At 37.5% G+C, this 23,165-nt stretch overlaps 1 long non-coding RNA gene across 2 annotated transcripts in view; it reads left to right on the top strand.

Moving 5' to 3' along the window:
• The window catches only part of LOC143651829 (uncharacterized), a 61,026-nt gene that overhangs the window by 30,312 nt on the left and 7,549 nt on the right, over window positions 1-23,165 (top strand). Inside the window, exons 3-4 of one of the 2 annotated variants that reach the window (XR_013160256.1) lie at window positions 17,123-17,226; window positions 17,803-17,993. This is a non-coding gene — a long non-coding RNA (uncharacterized LOC143651829). Of the gene's footprint in view, window positions 1-17,122; window positions 17,227-17,802; window positions 18,548-23,165 lie in introns of those variants that run through there. The other variant, XR_013160255.1, reaches the window with a different exon arrangement.

Genomic DNA, 23,165 nt, shown 5'->3' with positions numbered 1-23,165 from the left:
AATTGACATAGACATAATGAGCAACTGGCAGAATCCCCATGTTGGTTCTCTAACTCATGCAGTGAGGGCTGTTATGGTGGGAAAGGCCAAATGGAAGCCACTAGAACTGCCTCTACTGAGCAAAATAGTAAATCAGAAGCAATACTCTATTCCTGGAGGGATTGCAGAGATTACTGCCACTCTTAAGGACTTGAAAGATGCAGGGGTGGTGATTTCCACCACATCCCCATTCAACTCTCCTATTTGTCCTGTGCAGAAAACAGATGGGTCTTGGAGAATGACAGTGGATTATCATAAGCTCAACCAGGTGGTAATTCCAATTGCAGCTGCTGTTCCAGTTGTGGTATCATTGCTTGAGTAAATCAATACATCCTCTGGTACCTGGTATGCTGCTATTGATCTGGCAAATGCTTTTTTCTCAATAGCTATTAGTAAGGACCAACAGAAACAGTTTGCTTTCAGCTGGCAAGGTCAGCAATATACTTTCACTGTACTACCTCAGGGGTATATCAACTCTCCAGCCCTATGTCATAATCTTGTTCGCAGAGACCTTGATCATTTCTGCCTCCCACAAGACATCACACTGGTCCATTATATTGATGATATCATGTTGATTGGACCTAGTGAGCAAGAAGTCGCAACTACTCTAGATTTACTGGTAAGGCATCTGCATGTGAGAGGATAGGAGATAAATCCAACAAAAATACATGGGCCTTCCACCTCGGTGACATTTCTAGGTGTCCAGTGGTGTTGGGCATGTCAAGATATCCCTTCTAAGGTGAAGGATAAGTTGCTGCATCTGGCCCCTTCTACAACCAAAAAAGCGGCACAACACCTATTTGGTCTTTTTGGATTTTGGCAACAACATATTCCTCATTTGGGTGTGCTACTCCAGCCCATTTATCGAGTGATCAGAAAAGCTGCTAATTTTGAGTGGGGACCTGAACAAGAGGAGGCGCTGCGACAGGTCCAGGCTGCTGTACAAGCTGCTTTCCCACTTGGGCCATATGATCCAGCAGATCCAATGGTGCTGGAAGTGTCAGCGGCAAATAGAGATGCTGTCTGGATCCTTTGGCAGGCCCCTATAGGAGAATCACAACGCAGACCCTTAGGATTTTGGAGCAAAGCCTAACCATCTGCTGCAGATAACTACTCTCCTTTTGAGAAATAGCTTTTGGCCTGCTACTGGGCCTTAGTAGAGACTGAACGCTTAACCATGGGCCACCAAGTTACCATGAGACCTGAGTTGCCTATCATGAGTTGGGTGTTGTCTGACCCACCAAGCCATAAAGTTGGGCGTGCACGGCAGCACTCTGTTGTAAAATGGAAATGGTATATACGAGATAGAGCCAGAGCAGGTCCTGAAGGCACAAGTAAGTTACATGAAGAAATGGCACAAATGCCCATGGTTTCCACTCCTGCTGCCACATTACCTTCTCTTTTCCAGACCAGAGCTATGGCCTCTTGGGGAGTTCCTTACAGTGAATTGACTGAGGAAGAGAAAACTCGGGCCTGGTTTACAGATGGTTCAGCATGATATGCAGGTACCACCGAAAGTGAACAGCTGCAGCATTACAACCCCTTTCTGGGGTGTCCTTGAAGGACAATGGTGAGAGGAAATCCTCCCAGTGGGCAGAACTTCGAGCAGTGCACCTGGTTGTTCATTTTGCTTGGAAGGAAAACTGGCCAGAGGTGCATTTGTATACTGACTCATGGGCTGTTGCTAATGGTTTGGCCGGATAGTCAGGGACTTGGAAGGACCATAATTGGAAAATTGGTGACAAAGAGGTCTGGGGAAGAAATACGTGGATAGACCTTTCTGAGTGGGCTAAAAACATGAAGATATTTGTGTCCCATGTGAATGCACACCAGAGGGTGACTTCAGCAGAGGAAGATTTTAATAATCAAGTGGATAAGATGACCCGTTCTGTGGATACCAGTCAGCCTCTTTCCCCAGCAACTCCTATCATTGCCCAATGGGCTCCTGAACAAAGTGGTGATGGTAGTAGGGATGGAGGTTATGCTTGGGCTCAGCAACATGGTCTTCCACTCACCAAGGCTGACCTGGCTGTAGCCACTGTTGTGCACCCAATCTGCCAGCAGCAGAGACCCACACTCAGCCCCCAATATGGCACCATTCCCCGAGGTGACCAGCCAGCTACATGGTGGCAGGTTGATTACATTGGACCACTCCCTTCATGGAAGGGGCAGCGATTTGTTCTAACTGGAATAGACACATACTCTGGATATGGGTTTGCTTTCCCTGCATGCAATGCTTCTGCCAAGACTACCATCCGTGGGCTTACAGAATGCCTTATCCATCATCATGGTGTTCCACATAGCATTGCTTTGGATCAAAGAACACACTTCACAGCAAATGAAGTGCGGGAATGGGCACATGCTCATGGAATTCTCTGGTCTTACCATGTTCCCCATCATCCAGAAGCAGCTGGATTGATAGAACGGTGGATGGTCTTTTGAAAACTCAGTTATGGTGCCAACAAGGTGGCAATACCTTGAAAGGCTGGGGTAATGTTCTCCAGGAAGCTGTATATGCTCTGAATCAGTGTCCGCTGTATGGTGCTGTTTCTCCTATATCCAGGATCCATGGGTCCAGGAATCAAGGGGTGGAAATTGATGTGGTACCACTCACTATTACCCCTAGTGATCCACTATGAAAATTTTGGCTTCCTCTCCCTGCTATCCTGAGTTCTGCTGGAGAAACAACAATGATTCCACTGAACTGGAAGTTAAGACTGCCACCTGGTCACTTTGGCTACTTATGCCACTGGATCAACAAGCCAATAAGGGGATTACATTATTGTTTGGGGTAATTGACCCTGACTATCAGAAAGAAGTAGGACTGCAACTACATAATGGAGGTAAAGAAGAGTTTTCTTGGAATATAGGAGATCCCCTAGGGCATCTATTAGTACTACCATGCCCTGTGATTAAAATCAATGGAAAACTGCAACAACACAATCCCAGTAGGACTACTAATGGCTCTGAAACTTCAGGAATGAAGGTTTGGGTCACCCCACCAGGCGAAGAACCATGGCCAGCTGAAGTGCTTGCTGAGGGTAAAGGGAACATGGAATGGGTAGTGGAAGAAGGTAGTGATAAGTATGAACTTCGACCACGTGATCAGTTACAGAAACGAAGACTAATGCTGTTTGGTTCATGTTCTACTGTTTAAGTTGTAAGAATGAATGTTGCCCAAAGATTTGCACCCTTATTCTAGAGAGATTTAATGTGTTTCCAGTTATATGCAGGACAGTTGAGTATTGTCAGGTAAAAGAAAAAAAATGTGTGTTCAGTTGTTTTCATTTGGAAATTAAGTATGGTTTAAGGTGATATATATATAGGTGCCAAGTTGACAAGGGGTGGACTGTCATGGTTATGGACATGTGTCAACTTGGCCAAGTTGTGGTACCTGTTTATCTGATTGGGCAAGTGCTGGCCTGTCTGTTGCAATGAGGACATTTCATAGGATTAGGTCATGATCACATCAGCTGCATCCACAGCTGATTCCATTTGTAATCAGCCAAAGGGGAGTGTCTTCTACACTGATGTGATCATCTAATCTAAATCTAATCACAGGAAGCCTTTTAAGGAGGACTCAGAGGAGACAGGTTCCATTCCTGCTTCGGCTGGTGAGCCTCTCCTGCGGAGTTCATCCCTACCCTCCATCGGAGTCATCGGCTTCACACCCTGCCCTGTGGATTTTGGACTCTGCATTCCTGCAGTCACATAAGACACTTTTATAGATTTTATATTTGCAAGTGTTCCCTGTTGATTCTGTTTCTCTAGAGAACCCTAACTAATACACCCTGCCACCTTTTTATACCCATACATATGTAGTTTGAAATGTTCTATTTTAGAAAATACATGTTTCTATAATCCTTTGAGAAATGAAGTAAGTTCTCAAGAATGGGTTGGTCATCTCTACTAGAGGCAATGATTTTATTTTCTGAAAAACAGAATATTGTAAAAGATTAAATGAATCACTGTATACCAAGGAATTAAAGGGTGAAAGTATGCTGAAAGCAAGGAAGCTAGTTATGAGATAATTTATGGATAATCTATGATAAGTTTTCAACTAGGAAAGTGATTGAATAAAAAGTAAACTTGGGCTAAGGATGCTAAGGCAGTGCATCCTTAGTGGAAGAAAGTGGAAGAAAGAATAGTCTTTTTTCACAAATGGTCTTGGTACATCTGTTTATATGGAATTGCAGAACTACTTTATCCTTCTACCTCACACCATATATAAAAATTAACTCAGGATGGATTATGGACCAAACTGAAAGAGCTAAAACTATAAAACTCTTAGAAGAAAACACAGGAATAAATCTTTGTACATTGGTAGGCAGTGGCTTCTTAGTTATGACACCAAAAGCAAAATTCGTAAATTGGACTTCATCAGAGCTAAAATCTTTTGTACTTCAAAGAACACAGAGGGAAACCAGTAAAATGGGAGAAAATAGATGCAGGTCATAGAGCCATAAGGGACTTGTATCCAGAATATATAAAAAACTTTATAAGTCAACAACAAAAAAAGAAGTAACGTGATTGGAAAATGGGCAGAGGATTCGAATAGACATTTTTTGATAATGACCATTCTAGTATGAGATGATATCTCATTGTGATAAGTGCTGGAGAGGTTGTGGAGAAAGAGGCACACTTATTCCCTATTGGTGGGATTGTAGAACCATGTGACCATTCTGGAAAGCAGTTTGGCGTGTCCTCAGAAAGCAAGTATAGAATTGCTGTAGGATCCAGCAGTCCCATTATTAGGAACTGAAGGCAAGGATGCAAAGGGACATTTGCACACTGCTGTTTATAGTGGCATTATTCATGATTGCCAAGAGATGGTAATAGTCCAAATGTCCATCAATGGATGAGTGGCTAAACAAGCTGTGGTGTATACATATGATGGAATATTATGCAACTGCAGTACAGAATAAAGTCATAAAGCATGTAATAATATGAATGAACCTTGAAGACATTATACTATATGAAATTAAAGAAACAAAAGGACAAATACTGTAATGGTCTCACTAACATGAATTAACATTAATGAGTGAACTTTGAGAGTTAAAATAAAGGACACATATTATCAGGAGATAGAAAGAGAGTAGAGATCGGGCATTTGGTACTGAAGGAGTACAGATTGTGTGTGCCACAGGCTTGATTGGAGAAATTCAGAAATATAGTACCATACTTTCTCATGGAAACAATAATTTCAGTGAATTAAGCTGAATGTGAGTAGGATCAAGGCATGCTATGGTCTGTAGTTAACAGTAACACTGCAATATGCTTCTATTGAATGTAGCAAAGGCAGTGTGCCAAAACTGAATGTCAATAAGTGGGGGATATGGGGAAGGGGTATGGGATTCATTGTGGAAAAGGAAATGTCCTCATACAGATTGTGGTGGCAAAGGCATAGCTGTGTGTTTATACCAGGAACCATTAATTTCTTACTTAAGTTGTATTCTTTGATGTATCGGTCTGGAGAAAATGTGGAGAAAAAGATGTACTGTTTATTTACCCTTGGTAGGGACATAGAGTGGTATAGCCTTTTGGAAAGCAGTGTGGTGGTTCCACAGGAGGCTAGGGTTGGGATTGCCATATGATCCTGCAACCTGTTACTAAGTATATACGTGGAGAAACTTAGAGTGGGGACATGAATGGACATTTGCACACTGGTGTTTATGGCAGCAGTGTTTGTGATTTGCAATCGATGGAGATGACCTAAGGGTACATTGACTGAGGAATGATGGGGGAACTGTGGTATATGCATATAACAGATTACTAAGTGGCTGCTGCAAGAAGGAAGGAAGTTGTGAGGCATGCAACTAGGTGAATAAACCTTGAGAGTGGATAGTATGTTGAATGAAATGTCAGAAACAAAAAGACAAATAGCATTCCTCACTCATACAGAATAACTAACATACAAACTCAGAGATTTGAAGTTGAGACTATGGGTTATCAGACTGGGGCCTGTTGTAAAGGTTCTTAGATTGTAAGCTCTTACAGAAGTCACATCTATTCTGGGATTGAACTGTTACTCCTGAATTGTGTTCTGCTGAGCTTTTTGTCTATAACCTGGTCGTTTCTGGAACTTTGGGTATTTGTGTGACACCTGAGACTCAGATTTAGAGCTCTGAATCTGTGAAGTCAGCATTACTGTATAAAGCAGCTGTTTAAAAAGTTGAAAAAATTATCACATGTCCACTAGAGATATGAAAGAAGCTGATCTGGATAGGACTAAGGTAAATCAGAATACAGGGTAAAGGATGATAATGACTATTTTAAAACTTCAACTTCTGTGTGAGATTAAAGGAAGAGATGTTTCTTTGATGCAAAATTTTTATTTTTGGTAGCGCATTCTCTAATTTAATGCCTGGTCAGTTTATTCAAACACTATAATTACATGGAATCTTGAAAAGGGTGTGAAATCTTGCTGGTTTGTACATAGTGCAATGCCCCAATGCATCCCAGAGTAGTTTGGGCAGAGAATAAAAAAATATTTGTGAAGTTCCCTTGGAGGACTGGGGAAAAAGGAGGAAATATTATATAAACTTTTGCATCTGGGATATTCCTCATATTCTGGCAATCATTAGGGATAACCAATTCAATAGGCTGAGCCCTAGATCTTATTCTTGCAAAGGAGAAGCTAAGTCTACTTTTGACTATGACTAAGTGTCACCCTCAGGGAACCTTTTTTGTTGCTTAGATGTGGCCTCCCTAAGCCATCATGGCAGATGATCTCACTGCCCTCCTCTCTATGTGGGGCATGACTCTCAGGGGTGTAGATCTCTGTGGCAATGTGGGACAGGACTCCCAGAGATGAGTGGGGATCTGGCATCAAGGAATTGAGAATGCTTTCTTGACCAGAAGGGGGAAGAGGAAAATGAGATAAAAGTTTCAGTGACTGAGAGAACTCCAATAGAGTTGAAAGGTTATCTTCAAGGTTATTCTTATGCCTTATATAGATAACCCTTCTCAGTTTTTGGTGTATTGGAGTGGCAAGAGGAAGTACCTGAAACTGTTGAACTGTATTCTAGTAGCCTTGATTTGTGAAGACAGTCGTGTAACCATATAGCTTTTACAGTGTGACTTGGAAATGGTGTAAGCCTTGTGCCTGATGCACCTTTTATTATGGGCAGATGAGTAAACAAATAAGGATAAAAAGAAAATAAATAATGGGAGGGACTAAAGGGCTAAAAAAATAATTTGGGTAGAGATTGCAATACTAGTGTATTTTAGTTCTTAAAGAATATTAATTTAATTAACAATTTTTAATATTTCATTATTCCCAGTAATTTTTTTATTAAAGCATACATTCTGTCCAGGGATGGATAATCCTTCTATGTAACCATATAAGTGAATAAGTGCATGAAGACATAGTAAGATTGTAAGTTTATATTTTAACTGCTCTAGATTGTATAATATAAAACAATGGACAATTATCATACTTAGTATCAACTCTCATTATTACTTTAGGCTCCTGGATTTGGATTTGGAATTGTAATATCTGGTGGAAGAGATAATCCTCATTTTCAGAGTGGGGAAACCTCAGTAGTAATTTCAGAGGTTCTGAAAGGAGGCCCAGCGGGAGGACAGCTGCAGTGAGCACACTTCTTCTCTCGGTGCCTTTGTTACCAGCACCATTCCTAACTTCCCATCGCTGACACATGTTTTCAGTGGTTTTGCCATATTCATATAGTGCCTATGCTATGAATTATTTGATAGTTTTCCTTGAATTAAAGCACATTTATATTTATTTAAGAAGGAAGCTTTATAAATGTAAAGCTAGTATCACTTGCCATAAATAGAAAGTAACTGAAAGTAAAAATAGTGAAAAGAAAACCTGTTACTCAGTTCTGGTTAGAATCTTGCCATCAGGAGCCTGTCTCCCCGAGTCTGGCTTTTTTTTTTATTTTTGCATGGGCAGGCACTGGACACCGAACCCAGGTCTCTAGCATGGCAGGCCAGAACTCTGTCTGCTGAGCCATTGTGGCCTGCCCAGAGTCTGGCTTTTTTTATTAAGCAGATTGGCAAGATAAGAGAAGCAAAAGTCATATTAACAAGAGTGACTGTAATCTGAAGAATTAAAATGTAACTGAAAGGAAAGGAAAATGTCTTTTTATTTTTGAAACAGAATACTTCCAGCTTTCTAAGTATTATTCAGTATACTGTAGTTGTATCACTAGAAATCATTTTGTGTATTATAATCCCTGCTGAATCCTTTGTGTGTGTTGAGGGTGGGGGGGACACTGTGTTAGTAGCTGAAAAGCTGGGTGATTGGTTAATTACTTACTAAATGTTCTTGTGATAGATTTGAAAGTAAATGTTTTGACATTACCAGTGATTTGACAACACACAGATTAATAGCCCTATAATTAAGAATACTTTCTTGAAGTACCCATTTTTACAATGTCTTCACCAGCTTATCTGTGTGTTTTTCTCTAACATGTTACTTTGGTACCGTCTTTATCCCCTAGGGAGAATGACCGAGTTGCAATGGTTAATAGGGTTTCAATGAATAATGTTGAACATGCTTTTGCTGTTCAACAACTAAGGAAAAGTGGGAAAAATGCAAAAATTTTAAGTATCTTTTTAACCAAGTAATCTGATAGGCACTAACTTTATTGTTGATACATTTCTGGTATTTGAATTCATCCTTTCCCTTTAAGATAATGAAAATTCCAAAATTAGATGAATGAAAGTAAGAATGGTCCTTCAAATGTTTATGTTGTGTCTCATCATTCAGGTGTGCATTTTCTTAACATTGAAATATAAGGATTTTTCTCAGTTGGAAAGAAATGTTGGAGGCATTTTTTATCTGATTATCTCTTTATGACTTAAAATTTCCTTCCCTTTTAAGTATTTCTATCAAACTGGATCTTGATAGGTAGTCAGTTTGAAATATGTAGGCTGTTTTCTGTTTTAAGGTTTGTGTAATGGGCAAATTATACATTTCTGTTGAACACTTACATTATCAGCTACTTTTCTGGATATTGTGGTGTAGTTTAAAGAAAGAGAAAGTTATAAGATTTTCATGGTAGAGGCGGTTAGAGGACATTAAATGATAGGTTTTACAATAGATAAATCTCCATGCTTGTCTTTTTTTCTAAGTAATGGAAGAGAAATTCAGTTAATGCTCCATAATTGGCCTGAAATCACAGTTAAAACCTGATAAGTCTGCACAGAATGGATTTGATCTAAAAGTCCTATTTAAAATCATTTCTACATTTAGAAGTACTTAAGCCGTTCCACCTACTTTGCTCTTCCCCTGTTTCTGTCCCACCTTAAGGGTCTAAGTCACTGCTTGAGACTTTGGGTCGTAGCTCAGGCGTACAGAGCAGGAGGAGAAGACCACAGAGCTAGATGGTTTGTCCTGCTTTGTCCATTGAGAACCTTTCTACTTTCCAGCAGAAGCTCAGAACCATAGTTGACCCAGCAGAAAGAATAGGGATTGGGTGAGGGGGACCTGTATTGAGTTTTGGCCTCGGGGAGCTCTGTGAGAGCTAGAGGAGGGTGCCCAGAGACTGTGCACTTGTACTTGCTAGGCCCTCTCACCCTCTCTAGGCCTTTATGCTCTACGGCTGTTCTCTGAACCAGTGTTATCACTGGGAGATTAGAGTTTTCTCGTATTGTGGTAAAGCCAGTGTTTGGTTAATGGCATAGTTTCAAATGACAGACATCTTCTATTTTGTCTATATTTCCACTACTTCTTTGTATTTGTACAGGTGTAATGGCATTTTTAAATTATGGTTAATAAGCTGCATAGTGGATAACATTTTAAAACAGTTTTTATAACATGAGATTATAGTGTTTGCGTAAGCCAATCGCTAATTTTATGATGACCAATTTTATTGGGTTTTGTGATTTTAATAAACTTGCGCTTTCTTGCCTTAGCTGCTGATCCTGGACATTATCATTATTACTTTTCATAGTGTTTTTCATATGCGTCTCTGCACATTCCAAGGTGAGCACCTTATGTAAATTGAGTTTTTCTCCTGTAGTGGAGGTTGTGAGCTTAACCCATACCTACAGTTTTTTAAGCCCACTGTTCCTCTCAAAAGTTGAGTTCTTTATTTTGTTTTATTTTCTCTATGCAAAATATTAAGCATGCATATCCCACATAGACAGTACATCCAAGAAAGTTGTGTTGCTGCATTCTAGACTTTTCTCTAGAGAAATGATTTTATAGGAAATAGACTCAAAACCTGTAATGTGTCTGAAGAAGTACATGACTGTGACTTAACTATATCACTTGGAAAGCCAGAATTCCAGAAGCTTGGGCAAGCATTTTTGCTCAGTGGGAAACAGTTGTAGGTGGTTGAGGGGAGTGTTTAATCAACAAAGAGCAGTTGTTCATTTCTGAATTTGAACAGACTGGATCTTGTCTCTTTAGTTTACTTTAAATCTTTCATAGTCTAACCATTTCCAAAATAAAATCCCAGTGTCTTAGAATGTAAGGTGTCTTTCTTACCTCTTTCCCAGCCATAACTTCAAGGTGATTATATATGTTTTTGCCCTGTTCTGAATAACCAACCCCTCCTCCCTTCTTTAACATCCCTCAAAATATACTCATCTTTGTCTTCTCTTCTGTGTTTTTATATTATTGTGATTGTTTTTATGATTATCTTTCTAGACTAAGAGCCCTTCAGGGAAAGAGGCTTTGTTTTAGTCATCTTTTTTTTACCTCAACCCAGTACTTGCATTAGGCTCAATAAATGCTTTCTTTTCCTTTTAATCATAATGTTAGAACTCTTTTGACAACACAGCTACCACAAATATGCTTAATTCTATTTAACTATAAGTGAAGGAAAATAGAAATGGCTTAGTTCATAACACAGGAGCATATACAATTTTTACTAAAAACAAAAAGCATTATGAAGCAAATGAAGGGGCAAAACCCCCTTCCCAGAGATAACTCACTCTGTGAACATTTCAGTATATATCCACATGGCTGTATAGTGTTCCACTGTATGTACTTAGTTAACCAGCTCATTTACTGATGGGTGTATCAGTGTCCAGTTTCCACAAGTAATAGGAAAACATGCTGTGGTAAAGATGATTGTGTTTCTGCCTACTTGTTCACTTATCATTTAAAAATAATTTTGTAGGAGTGGATTTTCAGAGTCAGAGGGCATGAATGACTTTAAGACTTTTGATGTATTACCAATTTGCCCTTTAGAAAACCAGGAGAATCCATTTTTCATCAACTGTTTTTTATCCTCACCAAATTGATAGACTAAACATAATATTTCAAATCAAATATCATTTTAAATTACAAGTGCTTTTACTGCTCATTTATATTTCTTCTTTTCATGTTCATGTCCCTTGCCTTTCTGTAGTGTCATGTTCATACTAAGGTTGATAGCCTTTTGTCAAATAGACTGCACCTGTTGTTTCCCTGTTTGTGTGTGTGCGTGCATATGTGTGTATGGGTTCGTGCTGGTGTTTTGTTTGTCTTTACATGTTTCTGCATGAAAATGTTTTTTTTGTATTGTCGTACTTGTCAGACTTTCACTTTATTGGTTCCTTTTGTGCCATGTTTACAAAAGCCTTACCAGAATTATAAAAGTATATGGTCTCTGTTTTTCTAGTACTTGCTTGATTTCATTTTATTTTATTTAGTTTGAATCTTTAATCCAGCTAAACTATTTTGAAGTAGGCATATTCCCTCACCATTTCTGTAGTGTTCAAATGAAGTATAATTGTCAAACCTGCTAAATATTATTCATGTGAGTTTGTAACTGTTAACTCATAAATGGAGAATCATAACATCTTAAGATATTTTTCAATAAATTAAACATCTTCTAGGTGTAAATATTTCAATTATATGTGCAGTTAAATGCATGACAAGGACCTTCTTGCCAAGGAGCTTGAATCTTAGTAGGTTGGTGGATAAGCATAACAATAACCATAATGCATCTCAATGTCAGATTAAAGTTGTTCAAGAATAGTAGAATTCCAAACAGGTGACATACTAATAGGATGGATGGGGAAATCCTGGAATGCTCAACTGGCTACTTTGTTTTTGTTTTTTCATTAATAAAGAGGCCCTGAAAATTAAAGCAGTTGTAAAGTATTGCTTCTAAGTATAGTGTGTTTAGACCTTGAAATAGAGGTGAGACTAAAAGTCAGGGATACCAGATAGGAATTGTTTACAGTTGTGATATTTGGTAGAGACCTCACCTGTGGTGGCACTGAGATGGAAGGACAGCCTTTTTTCAGTTCTTAACTTTACATTGGTTGGCCTCTGGCCAACATTTGTCTTCAGTGGGTTTCTTCAGAAAGGCCTTCTCTGACACTCTAGGTGGAAGCAGCAAAATATTTAGTGAGGAGCTACACTCTGAAGAATTTCAGCCACAAAGAGAAGAGATAAGATGATAACATGTAGGTGAGTAGCAAGACTAGATTAATTCAATAAATAGATTATTTGAATATATTAGATTGGAGGTAGAAAGGTAAAGTTTAAAATTGATGGAGCAACTTGGTGGATAGTAACTGATGATGAAAGATCTTGAAGGTAGATAGGGATAAGAATAAAAACTCAAATGTGAGGGATTGGTTCATAGAGGAAGAGGCTCCACTTGGTCTCTGAGACTGGAAGGAAGACGGACCAAAGATAAGAGATATGGAAATATTTAGGAGTAGAGTGGATGTGAAGTGGTCTTGATCTCTATAAATCAGGCTGAGGGATTTGGTTACTTTTATTAGCAAATTCCATACAGAGAGAAGAGGTGGATAAAGGGATTGTGGAACAAGAGTGAGAATTCTGTCAAGTGAAACAAATTTATAGAGGACATAATTGCGAAGTGTGGAAATGAAGTGATAAGAAGGTGAAGAAAGTTACAGGCCTGGGAGTATGTCATGGCAGAGGATTGAGGGGTCAGGAGAGTCTAGAAAGTCATTTAAATATTAGAGCATGGTGTGTCATACAAATGTGGGAGGAAGGCAGTTGGAACTAGGAAGGAATTGACAGCTGAGAGAACAGGAGAGAATGGAGATAGTCAGAAATAAGATGGATGGTGAAAGGTATCCTTGGTTGAGTGTTTGAGGAAAGAATGCCATCAGAAGGAGTTTGCACCTACAACAGAAGTTATAGATTACAGAGATATAGAGACTGAAAGCAGTGTGTATGTGGTGAAGAATAACTGAGATAATGCTCCAGCATACTAAGTTGAATGTCAATGTGGCATTACAATAAATTATCTCTCAGAGATCTGACAGGGTAATCATGGGGCTTGATACTGATGAATTCTGAAATTTTTAAGGAATCAAGTTGAACTTCTAAGTTTGCTATGGTTTTGGTATAAGTATAGTTTTTTTTTTATTGCATTAGATGGGGTGCTCCTATTCTTTTCAAACCATAGTTACTAGATTCCCTTTAAAGCTTGTGATTATGATACCCTGATCTTTCTGAAGTAACTATTAAGCCTACTATTCCTCATTAGGTGTTTGATCAGATTTATCAGGAAAACAGAATGCACACCCACAGCTAATATCATCCTCAATGGAGAAAAAAAAAAGAAAAAAAAAAACAAAACAGAATGCACAGCCATTATGGAAATGTGTTCTTTAATAATTCCTTGTCATTGTTTGTATATTATATAGCTCTGATTCCTATTTAAATTAATAGTAGGTAAAAGGAAATGTACTGTTTCTTCCTCTTAGAAACTGAAAGAGCATGTGTGAAAATCAAGAGATTACTTAATCATAGTATTTTATTTGTAGACCATTGGAAGGAAGAAGAAAGTTCAGACACCAGTAACTCGTCCTGGTCCTGAACCAGTATCGGATAATGAAGAAGATAGTTATGATGAGGAAGTGCATGACCCGAGAAGTGTCCATAGTGGTAGGAATGGGGAGAGTTGGGTGAGGGATAGAAGTGTGAGTAGAGAGAGGAGTTAGTCTCCATGATCAGATCGATGATCTTTGACTTCTAGTCAACCTTCCAAACCAACCAAAGCCACATTGGTGAAGTCTTGGAAAAATGAAGGTATTCTCTACTCATTCCTTTTTTTGCATGGCAGGCACCGGGAATTGAACCCAGGTCTCTGGCATGGCAGGTGAGAACTGCCTACTGAGCGACCGTGGCCTACCCTCTACTCTTTTATCATTATTTTCCCATAAAAATGTTAAGATTAATCTTTATGAGAAATAAAACTGCTGTCTCTTCTTATCTTTGCTTTTGTCTTCTTGTTCATATTCTATTGCTGTAAGTTGCATCCAGTTTTGGCATACACAGGGTCATGCACTTTCTCTGTCTCAGTCATTTTCTTGAGCAGGTAGCACCTCAAATAGTTTTTCTAGTGGTTGAATCTTAGATTTGTTTTTGCAGTCAGAACAGCCAGATACAATTTATGCTAACAAGAAGTATCACACTGTCACCAGATTGAAATTCACTGTTTTACTTAGCTGTCCTTAGGGTCAGTTGTAGTATAACCATGGGGAGAATTCTTGGAATTTATTAGGGTTTTTTTGGAAAATATTTATTAAATAAGGACTGGAGAAAGGTGCTCTTATAGAGCAGGACTTTAAAAAATTTTTTTGAAACTGAAGTCCAGTTGCCTTGTCTTACTCCTAATCAAACTTAAAAAAAAAAGAATTTCATTGAGGCTTTTTCCTGCTTTGGACATGTCTCTCAAATGCAGAAAAACCTTAATGACTGATTATTTTGATAGAAGGGTATTATGTAAAATATTACAAACTCTCACTTTGATCTGTTTTACAAGCTGACACATCTTCTGGTTCTTGCCCCCCACTCAAGACTTCTCGTTCAACTTCTCATTCAAGTTATCTATACTTGCTGTATTTCTACTTCATTTTACCGCTCTTCATCCCTTTCTGGTCTTGGTATCTCTTCTCTGTCCCCAAGATTACTGGCACTAAATCCAGTGGAAACTTTTCAGCTTTTGTATTAACTTTCCTTCTCAGTACCATTTAACATCATTAACCACTCCCTCCCGCACACCTGCCTTTGATTTTTTAAAAATGTTTTTTAGGTTCTGTAACACTGTAACCTTCTGGATGCCTCCCCTTTTCAGTATCCTTTGTAAGCTCATTCTCCTCATTCTACCCTTTAATATTCTTTAGGTTTCTGTCCTGGAATCTCTTCCCACATAACATAACCTCATTAGGCAATCTTATCTATTCCCGTTGCTCAAGTAGCTGCTCTTGATGACTAAAACTTGTATGTCCAGTTCAGATCTGTATACTTTTGTGCTCCAAGCCACATATATACAGATGACTCTTAGGTATATATAGGTCCTTCAAAGTCAGCACATCTCAACAGAAACTCATCATCTCCAGCTTAATATTTTTTCATGTTTTCTTAATGAAATATCCCAGTGAATGTATCAGTCCAGCTTCCAGTGCACATGTAAACTGGCGGTCCAGTTCCTTGCCTAGACACCTGTTCTAGTTTGCTAGCTGCCAAAATGCAATATACCAGAAATGGAATGGCTTTTAAAAAGGGAATTTAATAAGTTGCTAGTTTACAGTTCTAAGGCTGAGAAAATGTCTCAATTAAAGCAAGTCTATAGAAACATCCAATCTAAGGCATCCAGGGAAAGATACCTCGATTCAAGAGGGCCAGTGAAGTTCAAGGTTTCTCTGTCAAGGGGAAAGGTATGTGGCAAACACAGTCAGGATTTCTCCCTCAGCTGGAAGGGCACATGGTGAACATAATATGATCTGCTATTTTCCTTTCCAGCTCCCTGGGAGGTGTTTTCCTTCTTCATTTCCAAAAGTCGCTGGCCAGTGAACTCTCTGCTTTGTGATTCTTCAGCATTCTGTCATCCCTCTGTTGTCTCTCTGAATCTCCCCTGGCTTTCTCTCTTGTTGTTCTCTAGCTTTTTCCAAAGAGCTTCTTTTTTAAAGGATTCCAGTAAAACCAATCAAGACCTATCTAGAAGGGATGGAGACATGTCTCTGCCTAATCCAGTTTGACAACCACTCTTGACTGAGTCACATCTCTAACGAGATAATCTAAGTAGTGTTTCAAACATACAGTGCTGAATAGGGATTAGAGGAAATGGCTGCCTTTACAAAATGGGATTAGAATTATAACATGGTTTTTCTAGGGTACATACATCCTTTCAAACTGGCACAATACCCTAAAGTCTTTTTTGTTTGTTTGTTTGTTATCCTGGTGGCATTCCTGCTTGTGAACACTCTTTATACTTGCATTAGGTTAAATTTTCACTCAGATGCACCTTTTAATTACTTGAGTAAGCAGATCTCCTAACATACCCCATATTAAAAACATTTTTTGTGTTGCTTCTTTTTTCTTCTATACAATAAGACTTGGAGTCCTTCTCTGTCTCCCAACAGAATGAGAGGGACACTCCTTGTCCTGTTGACATTGTACTGATAGCCATTCATCTAGTTTTTAAAGAAGTATGGCTATAGCTGTTGCAGGCAACTGGGCCTTTGATTCCACTTGGTAACTGTGCTATTATTTTACCAATTCCCTCATATATAAATACAAGTTAATGTTTCCTTACTCTTGGGTACTTGGTTGGTTGGAAAGGAAGGGATTTCTCCTGCCCATGCCTGCCTGACTGGTTGTGATCCTGTATTTGCACGATTATGGAGTAATTTACATGGGTGCTCTGAGTGTGTCTTTCCATGGTCAAAGGTGCGTAGGATCAGAAATATTTTTGCTTTAGGAGCTGGGAAATACAAAAATAGTATGTGCTTGGTAACACAAGGCATCATTAAAATCATTAACCTTTCCAAGATTTTTCAAGATCTCAAGCAATTTACTTTTTAGAATTATAATCATTCAAATTCTAAGAAGGTAGCAAGTATATCAGTACAGCATAGCCAGAAAGAAATGGTTTTCTCTTCAGGGCTTTCTCCCTTTCATTAAATAGAAACAGCACATGGCAGTCATCTGAGTCACACACTTCCACTTTGCTTCACATTGACATTGTGAATTTTTTGACGATTAGAGGAAATTTCTTGTTTGTGGGGATAGTCAACAATAATTTCTTTAAATTTTATTTTAAAACTATCTTCATGCAGTGATTTTTACTTTTAAACTCTAAGTGTCTAGGATTTTACACTAAAGATATTTAAATATATATTATTTCAGAATATGGTCTTCGATTGGCCAGCCATATATTTGTAAAGGAAATTTCACAAGATAGTTTGGCAGCAAGAGATGGAAATATTCAAGAAGGCGATGTTGTTTTGAAGGTATAGTTGTATTCTTAAATTTTAATAAAATGAAATAGAAAATGAGTTCTAGTTTGACCATGCAGTCACTGCGTATGTTTGAAGCAAGTTTGCCAAAAATAATTGAAAATAAATTTTTGGGAGAGGGGGAGCTGATTTTTCAGTGTCCATTTTTACATGTCAACACTGGTGCTTTAGATGTGGAATCATCCTGAGAAAATCAACCTCTAGAAATATATGTCATTCACCAGCAGAAGTTACTTTGTGGATAGGTGTGTATTCTTCCACAATAAGTGGTTTTGATAATTGTTCCACATTGTCGGAATTTTTTGACTATTATCTTGCTTATAAGTACTTGAAAAGTGATAGGCTTTTAGCGAATAAGAGTGTGCTAATTTGGGTGGTGGTGTTTTGTTGTTGTTTTGACAAAGCAACCGTGTAGCAAAAATTTTTCATTATTTCAGAAAGGGAGAATACTTTGATAATTTACAAAAATGTAAAAGAAATATTTTGATTCCTACAAATCAAGGAGTAGTTTGAATATTCCTATTCTAACCGAACTAACTTAACGTCTGTATTTTTGTTATTTATTTTCAGCTCTCTTTCTTTTCTGTTGCGGGTAAATGGTACTGTGACAGAAAATATGTCATTGACAGATGCAGAGACATTGATAGAAAGGTCTAAAGGCAAGTTAAAAATGGTAGTTCAGAGAGATGGATGGGCTACCCTGTTGAATGTGCCTGATCTTTCTGACAGCATCCATTCTGCTAATGCCTCAGAGAAAGATGGTGAGTATGGTTCTCTGTAGAGGGTCCCTTGAAAGAGACCTATACTTCCTAAATTCTAGAAAGCAGGTCACCACAATTAATTTGATCATTGGCTGATGACGTTAATGCTCAAATCAGCTACTTTATATGAAATTATATTTTGTAACTTGCTGCCATTATCATTGGAGTACCTTATATGTTAGTATAATCATTTCATGGGAAGATAAATAGCACCCTTTAATTTAAATAGACATTTCAGAAATTCAGTCACTGGCTTCAGATCATTCCAGTCGGTCACATGACTGGCCCCACCCAAGCCGGTCCCACTCTTCTGACCAAAGGTCAGAGCCTTCTGATCATTCCAGACACTCTCCACAGCATCCCAGCAATGGCAGGTAATAACACTATTGTGTTTAAAATAGAACAGTTATGTTTGCTTGAAATGTGTATTTGATAATGTAAATGATTGAATTAGGAAGTAGATTTACCTTTTGCCATTTAAGATTAGAGTTCTTTTTCCTTTTCAAATTTAGGAATTTCTATGTAGACTACAAGGAGTCAGCCTTTTTCTTGAACAGCCAGATATAAAATATCTTTTGCATGCAGGCCACACAGTCTCTGTCACAACTACTCAACTCTGTCTTTTGTAGCACAAATGAGTGGAAGTAGCTATGTTCCAATAAAATTTTTTTTTATAAAAACAGCCCACTGCCTTAGTTTGCCAACTCCTGAATTAGAAGATGCTAGGAAGCTTCAGAAATTTGCTTTGCTATTTGGGAAAATGAATTAGAGTCGAAGTCCTCTACTATATAAATTAGCCTGGACTGCCTTTTCCTATTAAAAAAATATACTATCTGGTACTTATGTCAGAGACTATGGTAGGCTAGCAGTAGGTGACCTGCCTGAATTTATATTGTCTTTGGGGTCACTTCTACCTTTAAGAATCTGAAGGAAATTATGGCCCTTCTTTCCAGAAAAATGCACATGTGCAAATAAATGCAATGTTTTGCATTTAGTTTCTGAAGGTTCCCAGAACTCTGCAGACCAACTCATCTAGCTTACAGTTAACAACAGGAGGGACTGGGAAATGGGGGTTCAGAGCTGGAGACTGTTTAGTATTAAAGAGGTTGATTTGGGATTTATCTGCATAGAAATAGTAGCTGAAGCCAGGGAAATTACTGCAATTGTTAGGAGAAATAGTATATTATGAGAAGACTGAAAACAGGACCACAGGGAGCACATTCCCTTAGAATTGTGAGTAGATGAACAGGGAGATAGATGGAGAGAGGAAGGAGTACCTAGCCAGAAAAAAACTTTTCAAATTTGTTGAGAACTATAAATGATACAGTTGTTAAGTGTGTATATTGGTGAAGATGTTTGGCTTTTAACTAAAATAGGAACTAATAGTTTAAAAAAATGACTAGTAACAGCTATGACTGTCATTGTTATTATTGCATATTATGTCCCTTATAGTTTTTAGATATTAGTGAAGTTGATTGTCTCCAAATTTCAAATTTTAGGTTTATAAATTATGTCAAGTCTGATCTTTATTTTAAAGTGGAAGTATTTTTTCAAAATGAATGTTATTGGATGTCAAATGTAAAACTTGCTAATTTTTTTTATAACTGATGATTATTTTTACTACTCTGGTTAATATATTAATCATGAAAATCTCCCTGTGTATCATAGATGTTGTCAGGAAAAGGTTTACTGGACCACACATAAACAGTAATATAACTAATATCTTTGATGATTTGTGGGGAGCAGCTATGATTTTAATATGTCTCTGACCTGGAAACCATGCTGATATCAAACAATTAGAACATGATTTTCCTTAAAAAAAAAGTATATTCATCAAAATTTCAAAATGTTAGCCATTTGTTTTGATTATGAGCAGATTCTGTATCTTAGAAACTTTCTGCTTTTTCATTTAGATTTCCTAACACTTAATCTTAAATTAAAATAAACTGCCTTCATGTAGAGGTTTTTTACTTCTCCTGGGAACCTTAAGTATTCTGTAAGTTATGTGGGGAGCTTTTAAAAATACAGGTTCCTGTGTCCTGCTTTCAATTCTTCTGAGATAGGGTCACATAGTGTTTTTTCCTTTTTTAAGCTCCTTGGATGATCCTATTCTGTAAGTGTCTAGATTTGGGAAATACTGGCTAGCTTGGGTAGCATATACTAAAGACAATCCTTTGAATTACAGAAGGGTGCAAAAGCTTTTAGGGTTTTTCAAATTTTTGTGTTAATTCCTGAAAATTCAGTAATTTTCCAGTCAAGATGTGAAATAGAACCAATTGTTAAAGGTTTCAATTCACTTCTACTCTGAAATTAGTGCTAAAATATAAGTAATTATAGAGTTCTTATTTAGTTAATTTAGAGGGTGTCCTCCATCTTGAGAAACACTTTAGATACATAATAAGAGTAAAATCCTAGTATCAAAAAATTCTCTGGGATTGCTATATAATCCTTCTGTTTTTATAATTTAATATTATTTGCACAAATGTCTTTGTCTTTGTTTTACAAATGCTATTTAAATTTTGTCTGATCAAGAATTGAAAGAAAATTTACGAGATCTTCTCTGTTAGAAAAGTTTTGATTTAGTTCATAAAGTGACCTGCCTTGGTAAACCTCAGCAGTGCTCTGTTTCCTTTCTAGATTTCTCAGTAATTTTGTATATTTCCTAGGTAATGAAATTATCTGGTGAGAATACTAGCATCTTCATTTAATCAGAGGAAATAGCATGTAGTGATTTATTTGGGCTTAGGAGCCAGATTCTAGGGTTTAACTCTCATACTGCCACGCTTTGAAACCTCTGGTGCTTTCAGCTTCCTCCTCTGCTGTGACGTGCAGGTGGTAATTTGCGACAAAGTTGTTGAGAGATTTAAATTAGTTACTACAATACCTGGCATAAATGTTAAGAGTAGTAATGAGTTAAATTTTCTGAATGTGCCTTGACAGCTGCTCTTAAACCCTTTCTGAGATGATTTCCTCATTCTTTAGGTAAGCAAACTAAAGCTTAGAAATTGTGATGAAAAACCTAGGTTACACATTACAAGGGATTGAGGTTAGGATTGAAAAAACTCTTGGCCATTTGAATCACGTTTCTGACCTTACTGGTGTGTAGAGCAAGAAGAAAAGTGCAAGGTTATCTTCAGGGAACAAAAATCTTCCGAGGTCTGTTGTTGACATAACCTATTTATGTTCATCTGTGAGATGTTCTTAGAAAGCCAATGTTATATGAACAGTGTTTTTTTTAAAAAATGCTTGCATGTGTTTCTTCATTACAACAAGACGAGCAAAGTATCCTCACTGCTGTCTAGGATAGGGGTTGGCAAACCGGCCCATGGGCCAAATCCATTCTGCTACCTTTCAGAATACACCCTCCAGTAGCATAATTGAGAAGTTAAAACAGAGACTGTGTGGCCCACAAAGCTTGTACAGAAAGAGTGTGTCAGCCTCTGATCTAAATTGATAGTTGTTGGCCTTTTTTTTAACTTATTAAAATTTTTTTTTTTAGTTTTTGTTGTTTAAATTTAAATAAACTATGTATATAAAGAAGGAATTATTACAGTGATTTTCTTATACATAGATGTTTGTAGCTGGTTTTGCCTTGTTTTGTTTTTTATTTGTTTCATATTTTATTCAGTATTGTTTCAGAGCATACTAAGGGCCAAGACAATAACTGTGGGAGCTGGGAATACTGAGATTGTCCACAATTGATGGTGGCTCTCTTTCATAGTCAATACTGAGTGGATATCACTGAAAAGGTTACTTCAGTGATATTACTGTAGTCTACATGAATGAAGAGTATTTGATTTTCTGGATATGTTTTAAGCCTCTGCTAGGTTATATTGTGTTCTCTTCCTTATTTATAGTTATTACAACAGACCCATTTATGACTTTTCCCTTGAGGGAACAGCATGCTTACCTTTTTTGCTCTGTCCTATAAACTATTGTACAAAAATCACGTGATTCTCCTGATTAACTATAAGCAAATGCAATGTTGACAAAATTCTTTCATATACAGTAAAAGCCTCAGACTAATTAGGATATAGTCTAGTTGTGAGAAATTTGGATTGTAAAGATTTACATTTTTTATTACTTATACCCATTTATTCTATCAAACTAACAAAGTTCAGTTAAGGCTTAAGATGCTATCTGAAGATTTTAGGGAAGGTGGTCTAGCTAATAGGTGTAATTTATATTTAGCACTTTTCAAATGAAAAGAGATTGCTTTGGAAGTCCTTGAAAGTTTGTAAGTATTCTCTTTTATTCATTGTTTGTTCCTCTTGAGAGAAATCCCACCACTGAATTCTGAATTTAGTGGTGTCAACATTGATAAGGCTTATAGGAAATACAGAACAGTAAAATTGAATTCTTTTTTTTTTTTGGCATGGGCAGGGTCTGGGAATTGAATGCTAAAATTGAATTTTATGAGTAAGAAATTTCTAGCTTAAATCAAAGTATTGAGCAAAGTTAAGATCATATATTTGGGTTCAAAACCTCTTACCTATATATTCCACCCTTATTACCAAACTTTTTTACTATGCGGAATTGAATTCAAGCTCATGACCTTGTTTTCCAAGAGGCAAGTCCTAGTATATATGCAAGTAGGGTATATAATGTATCTCCTTAAAAACCTTTGAGAAGTCTTGGCTTTTAAATAAGGCATCTAGTTTTTTTTATTTACGCACCTTACTTCCTTCTTCCTGTCACCCTCCAGATTGTTTTCTTTGATATCAGAGAGTTATATTTTAGTTTTGCATCCCCATATATGTAATTTCTGTTATATTTTGCTTAGATCTCTCTGGAACATACACAGTAACTTTGCAAGTAGGCTAAAAACTATTGTTGAAATAGCCATGTATATCAATTGAACATTTCTTTGTATTGTTACAAAGTGTGGAGAAGTGACCATTTTCTTTTTATGGATCTTCCTTCTTAGTGTGCTGTGTCTTTATCAAAAAGGCCTCATTACCTCCCAGTTGGTAGCACCTTACTCAAACAAAAACTGTATATAATGGCAGTAATTCACTCAGTGTAGGTACTGCTACATTTCTATTTTCATAAACACTGTAAAGCCTTGCAGCTTTGTTTTTTGTGGTTTCCCTTCATCTGTGAAAGACAGAAACAGCCATATAGAAGGACAGGGTACTTTGATGATGTTTGTCCCATGGTTCCGGTGCTTTA

Source organism: Tamandua tetradactyla, chromosome 12 (assembly GCF_023851605.1).
Source record: "Tamandua tetradactyla isolate mTamTet1 chromosome 12, mTamTet1.pri, whole genome shotgun sequence".
Lineage (NCBI taxonomy): Eukaryota > Metazoa > Chordata > Mammalia > Pilosa > Myrmecophagidae > Tamandua > Tamandua tetradactyla.
This window is presented reverse-complemented; position numbering and strand designations above follow the sequence as displayed.